The sequence below is a fragment of the Petaurus breviceps genome, unplaced genomic scaffold (genome assembly GCF_028583685.1).
Source record: "Petaurus breviceps papuanus isolate PSGF00001 unplaced genomic scaffold, PetGlider_PUasm1.0 90591, whole genome shotgun sequence".
Lineage (NCBI taxonomy): Eukaryota > Metazoa > Chordata > Mammalia > Diprotodontia > Petauridae > Petaurus > Petaurus breviceps.
In genome coordinates this window covers 3,815,353-3,837,327 of record NW_027187280.1, presented here as the reverse complement: position 1 = coordinate 3,837,327, position 21,975 = coordinate 3,815,353, and positions in this window count along the sequence as shown.

Below are 21,975 nucleotides of genomic sequence, written 5' to 3'. Positions count from 1 at the left end.
AGAGAGAGAGAGAGAGAGAGAGAGAGAGAGAGAGAGAGAGAGAGAGGTGAGAGAGAGAGACAGAGAGACAGAGAGACAGAGAGGACATGTGAGATATCTCTCCTTAGTCAAAGAACCCAGGAAACAACTAAAAATAGTGCCAGAAATTTCTGTAAGAGGTTGTTCAAAACTAGCCCACCTATGTCCCACCCTTATCCCACCTCCCAGACACACTTTGGATAATAACCTCTACTTCATCTTTCCAACTCCAGTGAGTGCTGGATGAAAGATAATATCCCTTCAGAGAATTTGACTGTACTTCCTGGAACCTGGCACCATATAACTGTAGTGCTGTGGAGACGAGAAATTTTACAGGATAGAACACAGATGGGTTAGTTCATCATTCTTGCCCATAATGAAAGGGAAGCACAGATTAAAATTACTCCACAAGGACTGTGAGCCCAAGTATATGGATGGCAGAATTGGAAACTGCAGAAGTGTCTATAATTTCCTAAAACTACCATCAGACTAAGTGTGAGCAATGCTTTTCAAAAAACATTTCTCCACAATGTGATACCATTACGTCTGGAACAAAGAAAATGGTGATCCCATTGGACTCTGCATTCTGACCTGCCCAGGCCACATCTGGAATATACTTTTCAATTCTAAGGACATTTACAAACTAGACAGTCCTCAGAGAAGAATAACCAGGATGTTGAGGGACTGGAGATCCATGCTAAGGAAGAATCAATTGAAATAATAAAAGATGTTAACCCTGGAAGAGAAAAGAAAAACTTAAGAAGGACATGATGGTTATCTTTAAGTACTCAAAGGATCATCATATGGCAAAGGAATTAGATTTGTCCTGCCCCAGAAGAGGAACCACAAGCCATAGTGGCTGACATTACATGAAGGTAAATTTTAGCTCCATGTAAGGAATAAATGCCTAACAATGAAAGCCTGACAAGAGTGGAATGGATTGACATGAGAGGGAGTGAAGGTGCTTAAGTATGTTTGAAGAAAATTTCTGCTCAGAGTCAAATCTATATAAGAATTCTTTGAGTTCCCTTACATGGGTCTATGAATTGGAAATCCATTTGGGTTAATAAGAATGTTGTATAACATATCTCTGATAAGTTTAAGTCCATTAATGATTAACACAGGTAATCATAATAGTACTCAGATGAGATAGGGGAGAATGGAGCACACATTGAAGATGATATCACTTTTTAAAATATAAACTATTATTTCATGTTAATTAAATATTAATTAAAATCAATATATTATTACTGTTATGCATGCATATCTATCATTTCCCCCCAATTACATGTTAAAAGAATTTTAAACATTTTTTGAAAGTTATGAATTCCAAGTTCTATCCTTCCCTTTCTATTTCCACTTCCCCCCCCAGACAGAATGCAGATATAGTTTATATATGTTCAGTCATATAAAACATTTCCATATTAGCCATTTCATACAAGAAGACTCAAATAAAAGAAATAATGAAAGAAAGAAAGTGAAAATAGCATATTTCAGTCTGTATTCAAACAATCAATATCAGTTCTTTCTCTGGAGGTGGATAATAAATTTCATCATTATTCCTTTGGGATTGTCTTGGATCATTGTATTGCTGAGAATAACTAAGTCATTCATAGTTCATCAAACAATATTGCTGTTACTGTGTACAACATTCTCCTGGTTCTGTTCAATTCACTATGCATCAATTCATGTAAATCCAGGTTTTTCTGAAATCATCCTGCTTGTTATTTCTTATAGCATAATAATATTCCATTACAATAGTATACCACAGCTTGTTTAGTCATTCCCTAATTGAAGGACATCCCTTCAATTTCCAATTATTAGCCACAACACAAAAAGCTGCTATACATATTTTTGTACAAATTAGTCTTTTTTCAGATGAGAGCAATTTTATATAGGTTTGGGGAAAGCAACTTGATATGACCAGATGGTAACAAGAGGCCATTAGGGAGCCAAGGGGAAAGAAAAAAAAATAAAGATCAATTAATGAATAAGTATTTATTAAGTGATCACTGGGCCAGGTACTACATTTATAAGTACAAATAATGAAACAATAACTGCTCTTAAAAGACTTACATTCTTTTTTAAATTTTTATTTATTTTATTATTTATTTATAGAATATTACAAGCATTTCCATAACATAGTATAATAAAAGAATGATTGCATATGAAACTGCACATCTATTTGGTACAACTTACTGTTCTTTTGGACTCACATTCTAATGGAAGAAATAATAAGAACATATAAAATAAATAAATATAGAGTCAACAAATTCAAATATACACAGTTATTAAATACAAGGGATTTTGGAAAGGAAGACACTAGTGGTTGAGGGTATCAGGAAAGGTTTCATGCAGAAACTTTATCTTAAAGGAAGAGAGTCACTCTATGAGGCAGAGATAGGGAAGAAATATATTCCATCATAAGGGTTGAACAATGCAAAAGCATAGAGGTGGGATATGGGAATGTCACATGTAAGGAACATAGAGAAGACCAGTTTGTCTAGATTGCAAAGTGCACAGAAGAAATAGAGTCTAGAAAGATAGGTTGGGATCAGGATATGTAAGTCTTTAAAAGCTTAAAGAGAGGACTTTAAATTTTATCCTAGAGGCAATAGGAAGGCATTGGTATTGGTTGAGTAGGGGAGTCACATTGTCAGATCAATTTTTAAGACAAATTACTTCAGTAGTAGTGTGAAGAATGGTTTACAGAGGTGAGACATTTAAAGGAGGCAGATCAATTATGAGGACATAGAAGTTATTGCATAAGAAATATTGATACTTTATGACTTTATGTAAAGCCCCACTAGTGGTTACATGCCACTAGAAATGGAAGAGGCATAATTACTAGTACAAGGAGCACTAAAATGAGTCAGAAGACCTGTGTTTGAATCTTGTCTTTGTCTCTGAAATGGGATGCATCATGAAGCCTGTTCCCAGAACTCTGAGTTGTCATATAAGCAACAGGGTTTCAATTTGGTTTCTTCTCTTTTTCCTGGGGATGCTTGACATTTGTTTGATCTTTGCCCTAATGTATTCTTATTACCAAAACAGACCCAAACCAGGAATAATTGTGAACTGATCCCTGAGGACCTTTCCTAAGCTATGACTGAAATATCAGAGTCTTTCCTCCTATTTATGGTTACCTAATGAGTTAGTGAGTTGCCATATCAAAACATAAGTACAACTTTGCAGCCACTTACAAAGCTTTATAAGATTCTTCTGTTGACTGCTGGCTTGACATTTCCACATCTCAGAGTATCATGTCATCTGCAGGTATAGAGATTGCTCTGTGTCCTTCATTTTCTATTTCCTTTATGAAAATATTACATAAGATCAATTATTATATAATTAAAAGTGGGGTTCACAAGAATTAGCATATTGATTAAATCTCCAAGCCTGGGAGGCCTCTCAGCATCACATAAGTTTCTTCCTCCACCCTTAAAGAAGATGGTGAGATGTCTCTGCTTAAAGATTTTATCTGAAGAAATACCTGGATATGATTTGTTGCTTGGGAGAAGTAGGACAAAAATGCCCAAACTCATCTTCTATGATCTTCCTGTACATCGTAATCTGCAGAGTAGGAGAATACAGTGGAGAGAGTTTGAAGGTAGTTTGTCAATCACAGTTTCATTCAGTTGCTTATTGGTTTGAAGAAGGAGAGCCCTGGCAATACTTGCTACAATTTGGAGATGTCATCAAGAACTAAAAACTAAATCGAGTTTCTGACCATAAATAATATGAAAGTAAAATTGAGAGAGAGAGAAATTGAGAGAAAATTTTAGTGGACAGTCAGTTAAAGAGATATGTAATCTTACCCTGGACATGTTATCTTTTGTGTAGCCTAGTTAAGGGTAAATGGTTTCTAGCCAATGTTTAGAAGAGCTTTAACCTTCCCCAAGAGGGGGAAAGCTTACTAAGATCCAGGCACCAAGTAGTTAGCGGACAGAATAACATATGGCCCTGAAAATAGGACATGGGCTGAAGACTGTAGCTGAGGCCCAATATAAGGTTGATAGAGGTGTGAGACAGAGCTGGTATGCTCCCTTGTAGGAGGTCGACTTACTAACCATAGCATTCCCCAATAGATGGTGGTCAGTGTATTCATTGACATGAAAGACAGTTGGATACGAGGCAGAGAGAAGCATTTGGGTAAGAACAGCAGAGAGCAATGCCTAATGGGGAACAGGCCCAGAAAAAGACAGCAGCAGGTGATGATGACATTTCCAACTATATTAGGAGTAATACAGCATTGTAAAGCGTAGGTGCTGTTCCCTAATGTTTATTCCCTAGTTAGATATTTTCCCTAAGTGTGTAACCATTTACATGGGTACCCTAGTCATGCATATTCCCCAAATGTGTACACCACACACGTGGTTCTTATGCATGTTTGTGTCTTTTCTAGATACACATATTCCAAGAAAGCCTAACCATTGACATGGATGTTCTGATTGTGTGTATTCCCCTTTCATGCTTTGTGTTTAACCCCTCATGAAAATTTTCTCCCTCCCCAAGTTGTTTCTCCTAATTTGGACTTCATTTTCATCCTTTGGAAAATGATAGGGTTGGAATGGATGATCTCAAAGGTTTCTTCCAGTTCTATGTACCACAAGAGAACATCAGGACATGGACATGGTGGGTAGGCACACAAGGGAAGAGGTAGGAGGGAGAGAAGGTAGGAATAAAACACTCAGGAAAAGTATTTGAAACTCATACTGTTCTTCAAACAAGAGACTTAGGGGTAGATATCCAAATGGACTGCATGATAGTACTTCATTCTTGATTTCTCAACTAGGGGCACATTTATGCCATATAGTAGGTGCTTAATATTGTTTATTGACTGATTATACTCACCCTCAGACACATCACGTTTTGGTCTTCAAACTTGCCATTGTCAACAATTTGAGGGTCAATAGCCCCCAATATCTATCTTATCCCAAAATAACAAATAACAGGAGTTTAATTTGAAACAATCTCAAAATGAAGGATTTAACTGGCCCTTCTTCATTTTCCCAAACTGTAAATAGGGGTGAGTCTTTTTCCCTCTTTTCGTTCTTCTCTTTTATAAATGATAAACTTGAGCCTGGAACATCACATTGGGCATATTCTATAGAAAAGAGTCATTTTCTTCTGATGTCTAATACAAAGCAGCATTGTCAAACCCCAAATTTTGTTTCCCTTTTTGTGCAGCCTATCATTTTTGCTGAACAAGAAACTGATTGAATCTTGATTAAACGAGCAAACTAAGCTGGGGAAGAATTTCCTTGGAAAAGGAGTGACTCCAACTGAGTGCCAGGAAATAAGGGGTTGAGTGATTATGTCTGGATTTAAATGATAGTCACCCTCTATTGCTTCACTGGTTGGCTCAGGTGGAGTTATTCCTGGCTTGCTTCACTCTTTGGAACTTCATGGACTCTGCTTCAGGTAATCTGATTATTTGAAGTGACAAGACAGTGGGATATAGTGAGAAGAGCCCTAGGTTTGGAATCAAAGAATTGGCTTTGAATCCCAGCTTTCCTACATACTACTTGTATAACTTTACTCATGATTCAGTTTCTCTGAGACTCAGTTTCCTTATCTGTAAAATGAGGTCATTAGACCAGTGATCTCTCAAGTCCCAGAATCTCAGTATTGGAAGGGACCTCAGAAGCCCTACAGTTCTTCATGTCCCCAAATAAGAATCCTCTTCCCAACATCCCTAACAAATGGTTTTACAGTATTCCTTTCCATCTCTAAATTCTATAATCCTTTAAGTCATATTTGAACTGGTTACTAAAAAAATAGTGATTCCCTGAGTAATGAGTATTTAGCTACCCTAACTAATTATGACCAGCTAATTCTGAAGCTGGAAGGAGAGGACCACAAGATGGGTGAGAAAGAGAAAATAGCTCAGATTTCCATCATGCATTGTGGTTTACATTATTCTTTCCTCATTATGCCCCCATAAGGAAGGTAGAGCAAGTATTATTATGCCCATTTTTAGATGAATAAACTGAGACCCAAAGAAGTACAGTTATTTCCCCAGAAAGCCAAAATATGTTAGAATGAGGACTTGAACTCAGGCCTTTCGATTTCATGTCTAATCGTTTTTCCCTAACTTCTCTTTCTTGTTTGGATCAGAGAAATCCTAGTCCCTTGAATCTAAACATTGAAGGGTAGGGAAGAGAGCGCTAAATTTGTGTTTTATGAAGAATTGCCATGAATCCAAGCCGGTGAAATGATAGTTCACAAGTAACCCCTAAATACTAGGTATATGTTGAATGTTGTTGTTATTGAATACAAAAACTCATGAAGCAATTGCACACTCTCTGATGGGTTCATAACTGCTCTTCCTGTTACCCATCTCCACAGGTGATGGGATTGGCCAAACCTCATGTGTTTGGTCACTTTCTATTAAATTCAGTGGATCTGGAAGAAGTCTAGACAAAACAAATCTCCCTTTAAGAGTCAGGCATGGATCTTGAAGAATTCCCAAAGATTCTAACCTCACCTAAAGTTAGAAAAGCCACTACTTTCATATAGCCCATCAAGTCCCCAGCCTGGAGAAAGATTCTCTGTCTTCTAGTAAGTGCAGGGCTTCCTGAACCTTCTTAGTGTCCTGGATATTTTTGGTAGACCTGTAAAGCCAATGAGCCCCTTCTCAGAATAATATTTTTTAAACATTCATAATTATACAAAATACTAAATTTCATTTAGAGTTCAGAGAAAAAAAGTATATGTGTATAAATATACATACATACACACATATATGCATGTATACACATGCATTTATGTACATGTATGGATACATCAACACATGTGCGTGTCATTCATGTGTAGTTGCATGATGTGTACATATATGTATGCACAAAACACATTTATATTATATAAATACATGTGTACACGTGTGTTTATGTGTTGTTTTTCATTTACCACTAAATTAAATTTATGTACTTCAACACATATGTATTTGTGTGTATATATATACAAGCTATATGTGTGCATACATATATACATACATACATATCGATTCCCATACAAGTTCACAGATCTCCTGAAATCTGCCTACAGGTATCATTTACTCATTTAAGAAATTCTACTCTAGTGGATGAAGGGAGAGAGGAGTAAGCCAAATCTATAGATTAGAGCTGGAAGGTATTTTGAAGTTCCTCTGGGATAATTCCTTTGTTTTACAGATGAATAAAATAGAGGTCCAAAGAGGCCAAGGGACTTTCCCAAAGTCAACCTGCAGTAATTTGAAAAAGGTAGAATATGAACCAAGGTCCTCTTGCCTCAAATACAGCATCCTTTCCACTGAACCCTGCTGGTTTTCCTAATCATAAAGTCTTTACGTAGAAGGTAGGAGGTCACTGGGCAAAAGTTCAGTTGCATTTTTTTACCAGCTGCCAAGGCCAATATTCTCCTTGACCAAAAACTGCATCAGTGAACTCAGTTAGGAAAACAATCCTGATTACACCATGCTTTTTTTTTTCTTTTTGAGGAAAAGTGAAATAAACTTAACCTGGGGTTTCTCAGGGGATGTTTTATGTTCTTGTTGCCACAAAGAATATTCTGCCAGCAACAACATGGACGGGACACAAGTGTCCTAATACAAGCATACCTTTTTATTAGACCACGGGGTGAAAAAGTAGGAAGGGTCCTTGGGAGACATCAAAAGTCCTCTTCCTGTGCTTTCTGGAGGCAGGAAGAGAAAACCACAGCTTGTTTATCCCAACATTTCTAATCTTGTTAGCAGCATGAGCTTATGGGCCTGGCCTGGCAGTCTCCTGCTCCTTTGCTGAAAGGAGCAGAGCCTTTAAGGAACTGAAGGAGTCGCCATAAGGCTGAAGAAAAAGATGAATTTGATTCCATACCTTTCTGGTTATTGAGAGCCCAGCCATGTTGGATAATGGGGAGAAGTGGGTGGGGAAAATGATTGGGACTTCTTCTGAACTGTAATTCACTTCAAGATGATCTCTGGAAAGTCTTTATTCTCAAAACTAGAAAATATTCCAGAAAGGAAATTGGCTTAGAGGAGGAGATGATTTATTTCAGGAGGAAAATGGCAGCAAGAGTAGGGAATGAGACTAAGGGGAGAGGTAAACCTGTAGGTTGGGAGAAAGGACTGATACTCTTCAAGGTCAGGGCTATTGATCTCTACACTGTCCTAGCAATGGTTCTCTAGTGCCAGGACCCAAGGAGTGACTTTTTCTTTCTGATCTTCAAAATAAGGTGCTTAAACTAGATGATTTCTAAGGCCCTTTCCAGTTTTAAGCCCTAGGATCACAGGATATATGATTCATTATAAGTGAAGAACTTTGTTTTGCAAAGGTAGAGCAGTGGAATGGGGAGAGCAGCAAAGGATTTCTTCCCAAGTGATAGCTCTTTGGGATTTTTTTTTCTTTTTTAGAGGCAATTGGGTTTGAGTGACCTGCCCAGTGTCGTACAATTAGTAGGTGTATGAGGCTGGGTTTGAACTCAAGTCATCCTGAATCCACTATGCCACCTAGCTGCTGCCCCCCTTTTTTTGGAATTCTTTTTTTGTTTTGAGAAGCAATTGGGATTAAATGACTTGGCCAGGTTCACACAGATATTAAGTATCTAAGGCTGGATTTGAGCTCAGGTCCTTTTGATTCCAGGGCCAGTGCCCTATTCACTGCACCACCTAAGCTACTCCCCATTCAGGAATTCTTAACCTTTTTTACTGTGTCATGGAACCCATTTGGCAGTGTGCTGAAGCCTATGGACCCCTTCTAAAAATAACTTTTAAATTCATAATTGATAGAAATGTTAAATATCAGTCAGAAGTTAGAGAAGATAAAATGTTTCCCATTTAAGTTCAGAGACCCCCTGAAACCTGTCTATGGACCCCTTGGGGGTTCATGGATCCCAAGTTCAGAACAGTTTTTATAGTCTTACAAAATGATCTTTAAGTGGTGAACCACCTCAGACTAATGGAAGGAAAGCAGGACTGAATCTGTGAAATATCTGAATTATAGGATCCTTTGAAAGAAAGGCAATTTTCCTTTCATCTTAGTACGTATATATAAAAAGTAGAAGTAGACTAACTAAAGTTTTTCCACTTTAATGAAATGTTTTAAAATTCTATGTAATTAGTACCGCAAAAAAGCAAAGATGGGGTCTACTTAAATTGTTTTTAGAAGAGAAAGATAAAAAAAATAAAAGTTACTATAATATCTGTATCTATATTTCTATCTATCTTTATGTCCATGTGCATATATACACACAAACATGCATACTGAAACCTTCTGCAATAACATTAAAGGAGAGAATTTACTTACCTGGTTTCTCCACTACCACCTATCTTTACAAAAAGTACAATAGGCTCTTTGTGAAAACCAATTTTGTACCCACCAGAATCTAGTACAGTGCCCTGTGCATTGCATGCATTCAAGAAATGTTTGGGATTCAGTCATCCACACATGCATTCTAAGTGAGCAAAGGCTACATGAAGGAAGTTTCTCCATATTTCACTCATCTGACTGTATTGAGATAAAACAGTAACACAATATAATACATTTGTAGGCTTTATGCACATCCCAGCTTTGTTTTGTTTTGTTTTTTCATGAGTCTCTATAGTCAAAATGGTCATCATTTGGGGCAACTATTTGGGCAACTACTCCACACTTAGCCCAGTTTGTCTACAGATATAGCGCGCATAAATGAGGATGTATTGAAAGCCCTCTATTTCATCTCATTTATTTATTTATCTCCTTTAAATGAGATATATATATATATATATATATACACATATGATACTTATTTCTTTATTCATTTAGCTATCTATCCATTCATTCATTTATCTATCTACTTATCTATCTGTGTCTGTTTATCTATCCATCCATCTATCTATCTGTTTGGCTATTTTTTTATTTGTTTATTCATTTACTCATTTTTTATATCTTTGTTTGTTATGCCTTCCTTGTCAGACATTATGGGCTACTGGCTTAGCTTTCATGAATACAGGGTCAACGCATTGTGGGAAGGTGGTAGAGTAGGTCAGAAACTTCTAAGCTTTCCAAATTTCTTCAATAAACAGAAAAAATGACCAGAAAACAAATGTAGAGCAGTGAAAAAAGTGGGGGGTAAACTAGTTGTCCTCCTAATTTGAGAGGACCTCAGAGAAGACTCCAGCACCTTAGGTTTTGTCTGAGTGAAGTGCCTCAAAGCCAACTCCATGGAATCAACAAACAGCAGCCTCTGTCCAGAGGGAAATTTTTACCTCACTCCTAGCCTCAAGAAATTTCGCATATTCACAGTTTAAATTTAAATTTCTGTCTCTTGGAAACCTTCCTGGACACCCCAACTGAACTGTCCCTCTAAATTCATGTCGTACCTTTCCAACTGAGAATACATAAGAATCACAACAGAGGTCAGTGTGTACTTGTTTAAAATATTTTTTCTTGGTATCTTCTATTTTTATATCACCTATACTTCCCAGCATATCCCTTTCTTCTTCTCAGACAAAGAGGCATCTCTTGTAACGAAGGGTATGGACAGAAGACTATGTCTCTGGTTTAAGTTACTATTTTACTTAAATTTTTGCTATAGCTTCTCCAGAAATATTTCCTCATCAAACCTAAAGCAAAACAAAATGGATAGAAGAACAAAAAAGAGAATTCAGCAAAATTAACAAACACCAAAAAAGTTTAAGAGTCTAAAGCATATGCTTTTTTATGTAACACCTATTCTCTCTTCCCAGCTGGATCACAACTCCTGTGAAAGCAGAGATTGTGTCAGAATTATCTTTGCAGAATTGGTGCTTTTCCCCCCTTCTTTTGGAGGGGAGAGGACAAGGCAATTGGGGTTAAATTTGTCCAAGGTCACACAGCTAGTGAGTGTTTTGTGTCTGAGGTCGGATTTGAACTCAGGCCCTCCTGACTCTAGGGCTGATGCGCTATTCACTGAGCCACCTAGCTGCCCCTACATCATTGGTGCTTTACACAGGGTTGCACAATAAAGTTTTTAGGCAGGTAATAATGCAATGCAAAGAATGATGAGCTTGACAGTAAAGCCTAAGCACTTGAGTACTGATTCTTAAATTAAAAGAGAGAACTTGAAAGATTCACTTAAAGAGATTATATTTTGACTGATTTTAGTTGTGGAGAGAGTGTTACATTTGTTTAACTTTTACAAAACAATATTTACAGAGAAGGTGTAGCAAGGACTGGAATGAAACAATATCTCAAACTGGGAACATGTTCTCTATGTGTTCCTCTCTGTAAGGAGAGTAGACTAAATTTTAAGGTGGTTAATGTAAAACACCACCCCCATCCCCACTAAGTTTAAATCAGATTGTATCATAGGTAATGGACTCATCACTTCCTCTCTTGCAAAACCCAGCTATCAACATGATTCACTGCTGGGCTTGAGAAGAAGGTCCCTTTTTTTCAGAATCTGATCCTCATCAAATTCAGTTACTGAGACTACTGGGAAACTCAATTATTGACTATAATTTCTAGAGTTCAGATCGTTCTTCCAACACTTCAGTGAGAAGAAAATTGAAACCTTGTTCTACCTTTGCGACATATTTGTTGAACATCAAGAAATAAGGCACAACAGAGAGAGAAGAAACAGAAGTAGCATGTGTTCCCGGACATGTGGCCAGGGAAGGGGCTCCCCCTCCACAATAGCTCTTAGCAATTCTTAGTTCAAATGTCGTAATGAAAGTGAACATGAAATACAATTCAATAAGCATTTATAACAACATACTATATAAAAGATACGGTCACTTTCCCTATCTCATTCTCAGTTTCCCCATCTCTAAAAATGGGAGCAATGAACTAAATTTAACTAAGGTCCTTTTCAACTCTAAAACTACTATGATCCTAAATGTTGAGTCAGATAAAAATGATGGAAGAACACAAACTTAAATCAGAATTGTTAAAAATGAAAAACAATACAATGGACTACTTGGATGAATACCTCTGTCTCTCTCTTAATTTGGCCCATTTAATGCCCATTTAGAGACTAAAGTATACACCTCATGCTGTGGAAAGAAGAAATCCTTCCAATGTCCTCTTATTCAGTGAAAAGGAGATAAACTCTCTAACATCTAGACCCTTGTTCTTTAAACTCATGTCTATCCATCCCTACTTCTCCCAGTCTCCAATATGGGTTTCTAAAACTCAGACTGATAGACACTTCCATGCTCCACTTTCATGAAGGCTTCTAAAAAGGAAAATCTAAATCTTATCATCATCTCCCTTATGTTACTTTAAGAACTAAGGACAAACACAGCCCATAAAGAGGTCTCTTCACTGAATGTGTATTACCTCACTCAAAATAAGAATTTGAAAAGACCTTAGCCCTTTTAGGGACAGGGTCTACCATTGCATTCTGAGCCATCTCCAGTCATCCTGATGACTATTTGGTCACTGGATCCTGATGACTTTGGAGGAGAAAGTGAGGCTGGTGACCTTGCACAGCCCTCCATCACTCAAACAAAAGTCAATTGCAAGTCATGTCATCTTTTCCCTGGTGATGTGGTCCTCTTGAAGAACGAAGGACAAAACACAAGTTATGCAGAACTTTTATCTCATCCATCTACTTGGACTCTCTCCCTGTGAATGGATGGATCTTAGTACATTGGAACTTAAAGGAACATTAGGAGATAGATTATTAGGATTTGGAGGAATGGAATACAAAACAGAAGACTGGAGAACCTAGAGAAAACAGAATGTCAGAACAAAAAGAAACCTGAGATGTCTGCAGTGATCACCTTCTGAGAAATACTCAGAAAAGTGAAATACTTGGTCCAGGCAATACATGGTTGAGGCAGGGCTTTTAACTGGATCTTGGTCTTCTCTCTCTAAGGAGGGCTTATTCCAACCATACCAGCCCCTCCTGTGGGTAAGTGTGAAGGATGCTGAGACATAAGGCTGCCTTTTCAATAAGTAAATACCTTTTTTTAAATATCTACTGTAGTCTAAAGACAAATGCAGTGGAGAAAAGATTACAACACATGAATGATGCAATGTCTGTTGTAGGCGATATTCTCTCAGGGAGCAGGAGAGACAGACAGTGATAGGCAGGGGAGCAATACTGCATCTGGGATTTGCTTTAAGCTGTTGTTTTGGCTCTGTCAACACAACCACAAGTCTGTTCATGTTAGCAACAGTCTTATTGCAATTGATTTCCAGGAATCAGCCTTGGGGATGGCAACATTGAATAGTTAAAAGGGACTCTGAGCCCAGGCAAGGAGGTGCCACCATCAGAAGGCCTTTGGTTTTGCTGCACAGCTCAATCATGAGACAGAAATTTGAGACGAGGATATTATCCTAACATAGTTAATATTCACAAATGTATGTCTCTCTCTCTCTCTCTCTCTCTCTCTCTCTCTCTCTCTCTCTCTCTCTCACACACACACACACACACACACAGAGAATTTTCAGGCTCACATAGTACTTTCCTCATGATACCCATATAAGGTAGGTCTCACACTTATGATACAGATACAGAAACTGGGGCTCAGAGAAATTAATTTATATATATATATATATATATACATACATACATAAATGTATGTCTATATGTAATATACACATGAATTTATATAAGCACCACAGTCATGTCAAGGAAAATGATTAAGACAGCATGATTTGGATGGAGCAGAATGCCTGATGTTGGTGGTAGAGGAGCTCTTTCCTCTGGGTTACAAGGGGGGTATTGGGGGCAGGGGCACTAAGGAGAGGTTTATAGTAAGTATCAGTACCAGGACTTAAGGCTAAGTACATTGAGTCCAAGTCCAGATATTTTTTTCCCATTATAACATTCTCTCTGTTGGCATGCTTGTAGATAGGTGGGCTTATGTGGGCCTAGATAACTATTGTAATGAGGTTGAGTGGTATTGTCAAACTTCACAGAACACAGATTTAGAACTGGAAAGTGCCTTAGAGATCCAACCTTCTCGTTTTATAGATGAAGACATAGACTCACAGAGTTTAAGCAACTTGGTAAAGATCACAAAGGCAGTATGTGACAGAAGGGGCACTTGAACTTGGGTACTCTGACTTCAGATCTAGCACTTTACTCATGGAATCACTCTGCATATTAGGACCAGACCCAAATCTTCTGTCACTCTGGATACAATTTATTCTGAGAGGTGCTTGTAACAAATAGGCTTTTGATATGTGCAGGCCTTTACAATGGAAATCCTGAAGCAGATGGAATAGACTCAGTTGTTTTTGTCTGCATATGCATGTTTGGTGCTATTGGCAGAAACTAGGGACAGAAAAAACGCAGCACCATGTGGTGGTGTAATAGTGAGATGTGACTGTTGAGATCTAAGATCACCAGTGCAGCTATGAGCAGATAATGAGAAGGAAGTGCAGCTGCCTATGTCCATTAATTATGCCTTTGGACTATTTAGGAACCAACGGGATGTATTCTTGATGTTGGTATTTATGAGAGGATAGTGGTAGAAACTAATTATTGGCTCTACAGGAGTTTGGGGAACACTACTGTAGTAGCGTTCATCAGAGAAAAGAATGAAAAAGAAAAGTTAGTCTGTTTTTAGAAAGGCTGGGTATGGGCTAGGTTGAGAAGAGCTGAGATATAGAGAGAGAGGTCTGTATGAGGCAGTCTAAAGTCATCATCAGTTAAATGACTGGGAGTGAGAGTGAGTGTGGGGAAGAGAGGGGAACTATTCGGTGTTCCGTGTCCTCATGCCATCTCAAAATCTCCATTAACCATTGACAGTCTTGGGAAGTTGTAATGAGAAAGCCCAATCAGATTCTACATATAAATAGAAAATTTCTGAGTTCCCGGTCATGCAAAGACCATGCCTAAGAGTTACAAGGGGATCTAGATCATGGGCTGCCTATAGAGAGATTTTAATTTCAAGGCAAAGATGGCCTATCCAAGGATTTGTATTGTAAATAGAGCCTAACTACACAATGGACACACCAAGAGCATGTGTAGGTACTCCCACAGTGATATGAGGTAAGCAGTTACTTCCTCTGACTTTTGTACTTTCATGACACCTCTCACACCTGTCCGCTTCCCTCCACTGCCCTAATTTCATCCTTTATCATCTCTCTCCTAGACTATTGTACTAGTTTCCTGAGATATTTCCTTGCTTCTAGTGTCTCTTCTTGCAGATCCATCCCTCCCACACCTCCCACAATAAATTTCCCATTATACAAGCCTGACCATATTCAACTTCCTACTCAAAATCCTTCTGTGGCTCTCTGCTTTTGATTTATATTAACCTAAAACAAGCTCCAGTCTACATTTCTAGTGTTGTTTCACATTAATAATCCCTTTAATTCCAGACAAAGTGAATAATTTAAGTATTCCCCAAACTCGGTATTCCATCTTCTGTCTTCTTGTATTTAAGCAGGCCATCCCCAGTGACTGTAATGTACTCTTGGAATGTACTCCCTGTGCATTCTGTCTTTCAAAATTCTTCTTTTCCTTCCTCTGTTAGACCTTTCTTCATCTCCCAGCATAAAATTTTCTTTCTCTGCTCAAATTTTCATTTAGCTTCATATCTTTCTCTCTCTCCTTCCCTCCCTCTCTTTCTCTCCCTCTGTGCTTGTGTATATGTCTCTCTCTCTCTCTCTCTCTCTCTCTCTCTCTCTCTCTCTCTCCCTCCCCTTCTCTCCCCCCAAACAAATCCCATGCTACTTTTTTTCTGAGTACATGTCATAGAAGGCAGAGAACGTGACATATATGACATTTGTCATCTACATATGGACAATGCCTAGAGGAATGCAATGCATGTAGCAGACATTTAATTAAATAAATGCCTTTGCCCTAACACTGTTGGAAAATTATTCATTTATCCTGGGTCCAGTTCTTGACTAGAATTCAGAAAGTTCACTTTATCACCTTGTTTTAATGGCAGCTCCCACAAATGACTGGTACTGAGCAGGGAGTTGTAGGCGCTAAGCCAGAATCACTGTCAAAGTCTCCTGAAGTGCATAAGTATTGACAATTAAAGAGATTCATTTATTATTCATTCATTCATTCATTCGACAAACATTTATTAAGCAAGTGTGCAGAGCACTGTGTTGAGTGTTGGAGGAGAGACAAATCTTACATTAGAAAAGGCCTCATAGGAAGAAGACTGGAACTGGGTTTGCAAGACTTTAAGGTCAAATCTTGGCTCTGCTGCCTGTTACTTGTGAAATCTTGGGCAAGTCACTTCCAGCTTTCAGAGTTCTCAGTTTCCTCATATGAAAAATGAGGGGATTGAATTAGATGGCTTCTGTGGTCCCTTTTATCCCTAAATCCATGATCTTCATGGAATCAGTAGGTCCAAAAGGCAAGAGGAAAAATTTATATAATTTCACAAAGCCTCTAAGTCATAATTTTACCAAAATTGAGAAATGTTTCTTTTATCATCATCAAACATACCTGGTTAATATAGCTTATAAAATCATAATGTATTTTCCTCCCTGGCTATACTCATTTTAAATTTCTTTGGCTTCTCTGGATACATTTGTTCTGAATTTCTTTGACTTCACCACCATGTCCCCACATTGGGTAGCTTTTCACCCCTTTTTCAGGTTTCTTCTGCATATTGTCTTCTCTTATTAGATTATAACCACCTTGAGGACATGGACTGAGTATTTTCATATTTGTATCCTCAACACTTTGCACAATTCCTGGCACAGAGTAGGCAATTAATAAGTGTTTATTCACTATTTGACCCAATTTACTGGTCTATTGTATCATAATGAAGGAATAAATTGATGTACTCCCTGTTCTTTTCTTTCTCATTTGTTCCTCTCACTCTTTTGTCAGACTGTTCTAGTTAGTATGTAAGTGTATGATTCTTCTGGTCCTTGGAAAAGAAATATTGTTCTGTTGAGATTTTACAGTTTCATTTAATTATGATCACATTGCTTCAAATTCCTTTGGTTTTATATTTGTTATTTCATTGAATTTACAACAATTAAAATAATCTATTTACTAAATCCAGTTTTTCTTTCGTAGCTTGACAAGCCCCTGTTCGATCTCACAAATCTACACTGTATAGCAGTCACAAGTGAAATCATAAATGAAAATATCATATGAAAAAATTATAAAATCCTATTAAATAATACTAAAACACTATTAAATACTAGGGATTTTATCCAAAAAGTTCCTTGATCAACTTCAATGATCCTTGCATTTGTATGATGAGTCTTTGGGACTCTTGATGATATATTCTTGTGGAGACTATGGATATGCCCCTTGGTATCTTATGGAAGATACATCTCAAGTCATTTGGAACGAATTGGTGGCTTAAAACTTTTGAGAGAGGAGCACTCCTTTCTGAAGATGGGGAAGGGTAATGAAAAGAGTATGGAATTTGGCATCAGTGGCATCTGAATTTGAATCACAGAACTACCAATCATTTGCTCTGTGATGTTAATAAATCACACCTTTCTGCTCCTCTGTTTCTTTAATTATAAAATGAAGAGGTTAAACTAGATGACCTCCAAACCTTAAATCAATAATCATATAAAAAAGGAATCTTAGATCAAACTCAATCTTTTCCCATTTTTGAAGGATACACCAGAGTATAGCAGAACTTAAGAGTAGACCTGGATCCTGGAATATGGTAAGCGATCCCCTCTTCCCAAACCCCTTTAACTATTAATGGCAGAAACAAATTGAGAGGAACTGTGCCCTCAACCACACTGGCCAAGAGGAGGGTTTCTGGACACCCAGCTCTTGGTCCCAAAAGAACCCTCCTTTTCTGGCAATGTATTTGAGCTATATGAAGGAAGAAGTTGATTCACTGTTGAGAGGGGTGAGCTCTTGGGGGTACTCAGAAGTTTTCTTTGTTCAAAGGACTGATGTTAACTAAATCACCTGCAGTGATCTGTGTACAACTGTTAAAGGCTAGATGGCGGCTGGAGATGAACATAGAAGAGAGTCATATTATGGTGTCTTTCCTTATGCTACCTACTGAGAGCTGTAAAGTGACTCAGATGTGCTCAGTCAACATCTACTAAGATCCTTACTTCATATGTGATTATATATGACTTAATAGGTTTCTGGAGAAAGCTTATTCATCCACAGGTATTATATATACATATATGTATATGTGTATATTATGTCTAAAAGTCATCTCACAAAAATTGTGTGTATATATATATATAAACATATATCTGTGCGCGCGTGCACGTGCACACACACACACACACACACACATGAGATAATGATTCACTTGTTTTCTCCAAAGAAAATTGTTCTTTGAGCTTCATGGACTCTGTGTTTGCAGGATGGGGGTAGGAGGATAATAGATGACAACAAACTGGGAACAGTCAGGAATGAATGAATGAGTAAAAGAATGAGTGAATTAAAAAATTGTTATATTCTTACTATGTGCCAAACACTGTGCCAAGCACTGAGGATACAAATATAAATGTGAAGATGGTCTCTCCTTCAAAGAATTTTGATTCTAATCGGGGAAGACAATGTGGACAGGGAAAGGTATTTTGATTTGATCGGTGAGTGGAGTCATAGAGGAAGAAGGGCACTGTGGAGAATATTTTGTGGCAGCAAGGGGGTTTATGAAGAGATAGCTGGGGAATAAACTGAAGGATGGAGGAAGTCATCATGACTTGGTTTGGTATATTAATCCATGTTAGGCACTCACCAATTAGGACAGTGGGACTGTGGGAAGAAAGTTCTGAAGATGAGGGATTAAATAATGACATCAGATTTTAGACAATTGGCCAGAAAGATGAAGAATTCCATAAAGTGTCCCTGACCCATTTTATAGCATGTAAAAACTTGTGATACAAGGGTTACATATAATTATATCATTTTTCCCCTCTTTGGCCTCAGTTTCATCATCTGTAAAATAGAGGTAACAATGTTTGTGTTTATCTCCCTCATTGACAGGGTAGAAGTTAGTAAATTGTTTTGTAAATGCTAAAGTACTACAGAAAAGCAAATTGTTTGGTGGTAAGCCAATCTCGCATTGAAAATACTCTCAGAGTATGGGAATAAAAGCACCCCCCCCCCAAAAAAAAAACACAAGAGGAATCAGAGGTTTGAGTTTTCAAAATTCACGTGAGATTTCTAGATGTGAGGATGTATATCCTATATCCCTTTAGTTTCTTTCCCAAAACCCATCTCAACCACACAGAAGATAGAGTTATGGGAACAATAATATTTCATTCATAGGAAAGTAAAAAGTGCCAGAAATAGGAAATTTTTCCTTTAATTTGATGAAAATTAAAGAATCTAGAATCATCCTTGGAGGAAGAGGACCAGCTTTTTGGGAAAGGAAAAAGGTGAAAGGAGATTGATAAGCTTAGCCAAGATCCCTGCCCTCTCCAGTGTCCTTCCTCTGCACAGACTGATATGGAGGAAGGAAATGGGCAATTAAGAAGTGTGTGTCCTTCCCTGACAAATGAAGACAATTCTGCTCAGTCCTCATTCTGGGGTATTTGGCTCAGTTTTTGGAAGTTCAGTGTCACTTGTGATTTGGAAAGTACTAAACTGGATATGACCATAGGCCAGTGTTCTCTGACTGTGGATTCAACTTCAGTTGAGAAATGAGATAGACAAGAATCAGCACTCTGTGTCTGAAGTGACCCCAGGAATGTCACACTGACCATACATGGAGCTCTCTCTTTTCCTGAGTGATTTTCACTTTACAATATGTATCTAGGACCAGAACTCTTAATGAATATATTAACCACATATTTGATAGCTTTCTACCCACTAAGTCTCCCATTTCCCTCTCACTCTACTCTAAGGGAATATGTTTTAATTCCAATTTTCTTTAAAAATATATCAATATAAGAAGTATCAATTAAAAATAACAATATGAAAAAGTTCATTAAAATACAAACATATATGACTACAAAAATGACATGTGATTCATCAGCATAGAGAAATGGAGCTATGGGAATATCCTCTAACTCCCTCTACCACTACAGATTGCAGCCTGTCTGGGGCTTAGATGATTTCTTCAGAGTTGATGGAGGCACTTAAAGCTCACACAGCTAATGTCAGAGTAGGTAGAATTTAAAGCTAAATCTTCCTGTCTCCACTCAGTACTCTCTCCACTCCCTCATGCTACTGCTATGACATATAAATATTATCATTGTATAAAGTAATTATGTAAACTGCTATGCAAATTGTTGTATTCCTGTTTATCTATGGACCCAGATTCCTTGGATACCACCTGAATGATAGACTTCCTTCCTTCCTTCCTTCCTTCCTTCCTTCCTCCCTCCCTTTCTCCCTCCCTCCCTTTTTTCCTTCCTACCTTCCTTCATCCCTCCCTCCCTTCCTTTCTTCCTTCTTTCTTTTCTTCTCTCCCTCCCTTCTTTCCTTCCTTTCTTTCCCCCTTTCTTCCCCCCTCCCTTCCTCCCTCCCTTCTTTCTTGTCAACATGACTACAATTTTCATTTCTGACAATTGTTGATCAGCACTATATATATATACATAAAGTCTGGCTATACCTGGGTAGGTTACAACCACTGTGCCTGAAGCTTCTTACAAGCAATCAATAAATATTGTATCACTGATTTAGATTTGGAAGGGACTTCAGAGAAGGGACCTTAGTCCAACCCCCTAATTTTACATATGAGGAAACTAAGGACTAGAGAGGCTATGTAGAAGTGGAAGCCTTTGACTACAATGCCAGGACTCTTCCACTGCAGAGACATACCGCATCTCCCTAGTTAAACACTTTATTATAAAGTGCAAGATTCGTGGTAGAATAGTATTTCTTTTAATTTAACATTCTATGTAGCTATGGTAACAACAATGTGGGTATTTGGGGGCCGCTGGGTGGAGCAGTAAATAGAGAAAAAAAAATCCAATCCTGGATTCAGGAGGACCTAAGTTCAAATCTGACCTCAGCCACCTGACACACTTACTAGCTTTGTGACCTTGAGCAAGTCAATTGCCTTGTCAAAAAACAACAACAACAAACAAACCAATGTGGATATTTCCTGCCCAGGTGAAGATCATAGTCCTTCTTGTCATGTGTGTGTCCCTTCCCTAAATGTTCAGTAGAGCATTGCCGCAGTGCATTGGAGGCCTTCTTCCAACCCTGTCCCTACATCTTGGATACCAGCGTAGTATTCAGATGATATTTGTCACCCTTTCCCTCTAGCTACAATCTTTCTTTCTAATCTTACAAGTCCTAGGCATCTTTTATAGACTTTCTTTTGTTGTGACTGCCACCTTGAATTGAATAACAAGGGATGAATGCCTGAGTGAATTTCTCAGACCACATCATATTTCCAAAGCCAGTGCATGGACCACAGTACATGATTCTACCTCTGAGTCGTAGCACAAGCTGTTGGTTTCCCTGTCTGGGATGCTCTCCCTCCTCATCCTACCCTCATAGCATCCCTAGCTCCCTTCAATGTTGTAATGTAATACCAAGGAAAGGCAACTTCCCAAGGTTCAAAATACCAGCATAGGTGCTCTCCATTTTATTCAGTGACAAACCAAGAACAGAGAAGATCAAAACATGACATCATTCAAAATACAGCATTTACTAAGTGTGATTAAATAATCTCCAAGTACTACCCCACCCCAGGACCTTCCAATCATTCAATCAATTACAAAGTCCTTGTTCTAAATACTACTCTACCCCTAGGCTGTACCTTTATTTAGTCCACCACAAAACCCCTCTTCTCAAATGGAGATTAGTTTCCAAACATAAGTAAAGTACATTCATTTGTTCAACCATAGAACACAAAAAGGTCAAAAGTTCCCCACCCCTGGATCACAATTGAATCTACCCCAGAGTTACATCAATTTTAAGCACAGCACTTAATACCCAAATGGAGGTCTTTTCTTCATCTTGACATGAGGCAAGTTCTCAGCAAACTTAGTTCCTGGGGAGACAAGGCTTAGCAAGGCCACAAGATACATTGCCAGTCTCTTTATTAATTCATCCTCTGTCTGTAGAACAGTCCTAGAACCCCTGAAAACATTAGCAAAACCCTCTCCCAGGATTTCTGTAAACATACAACAAGAAAAT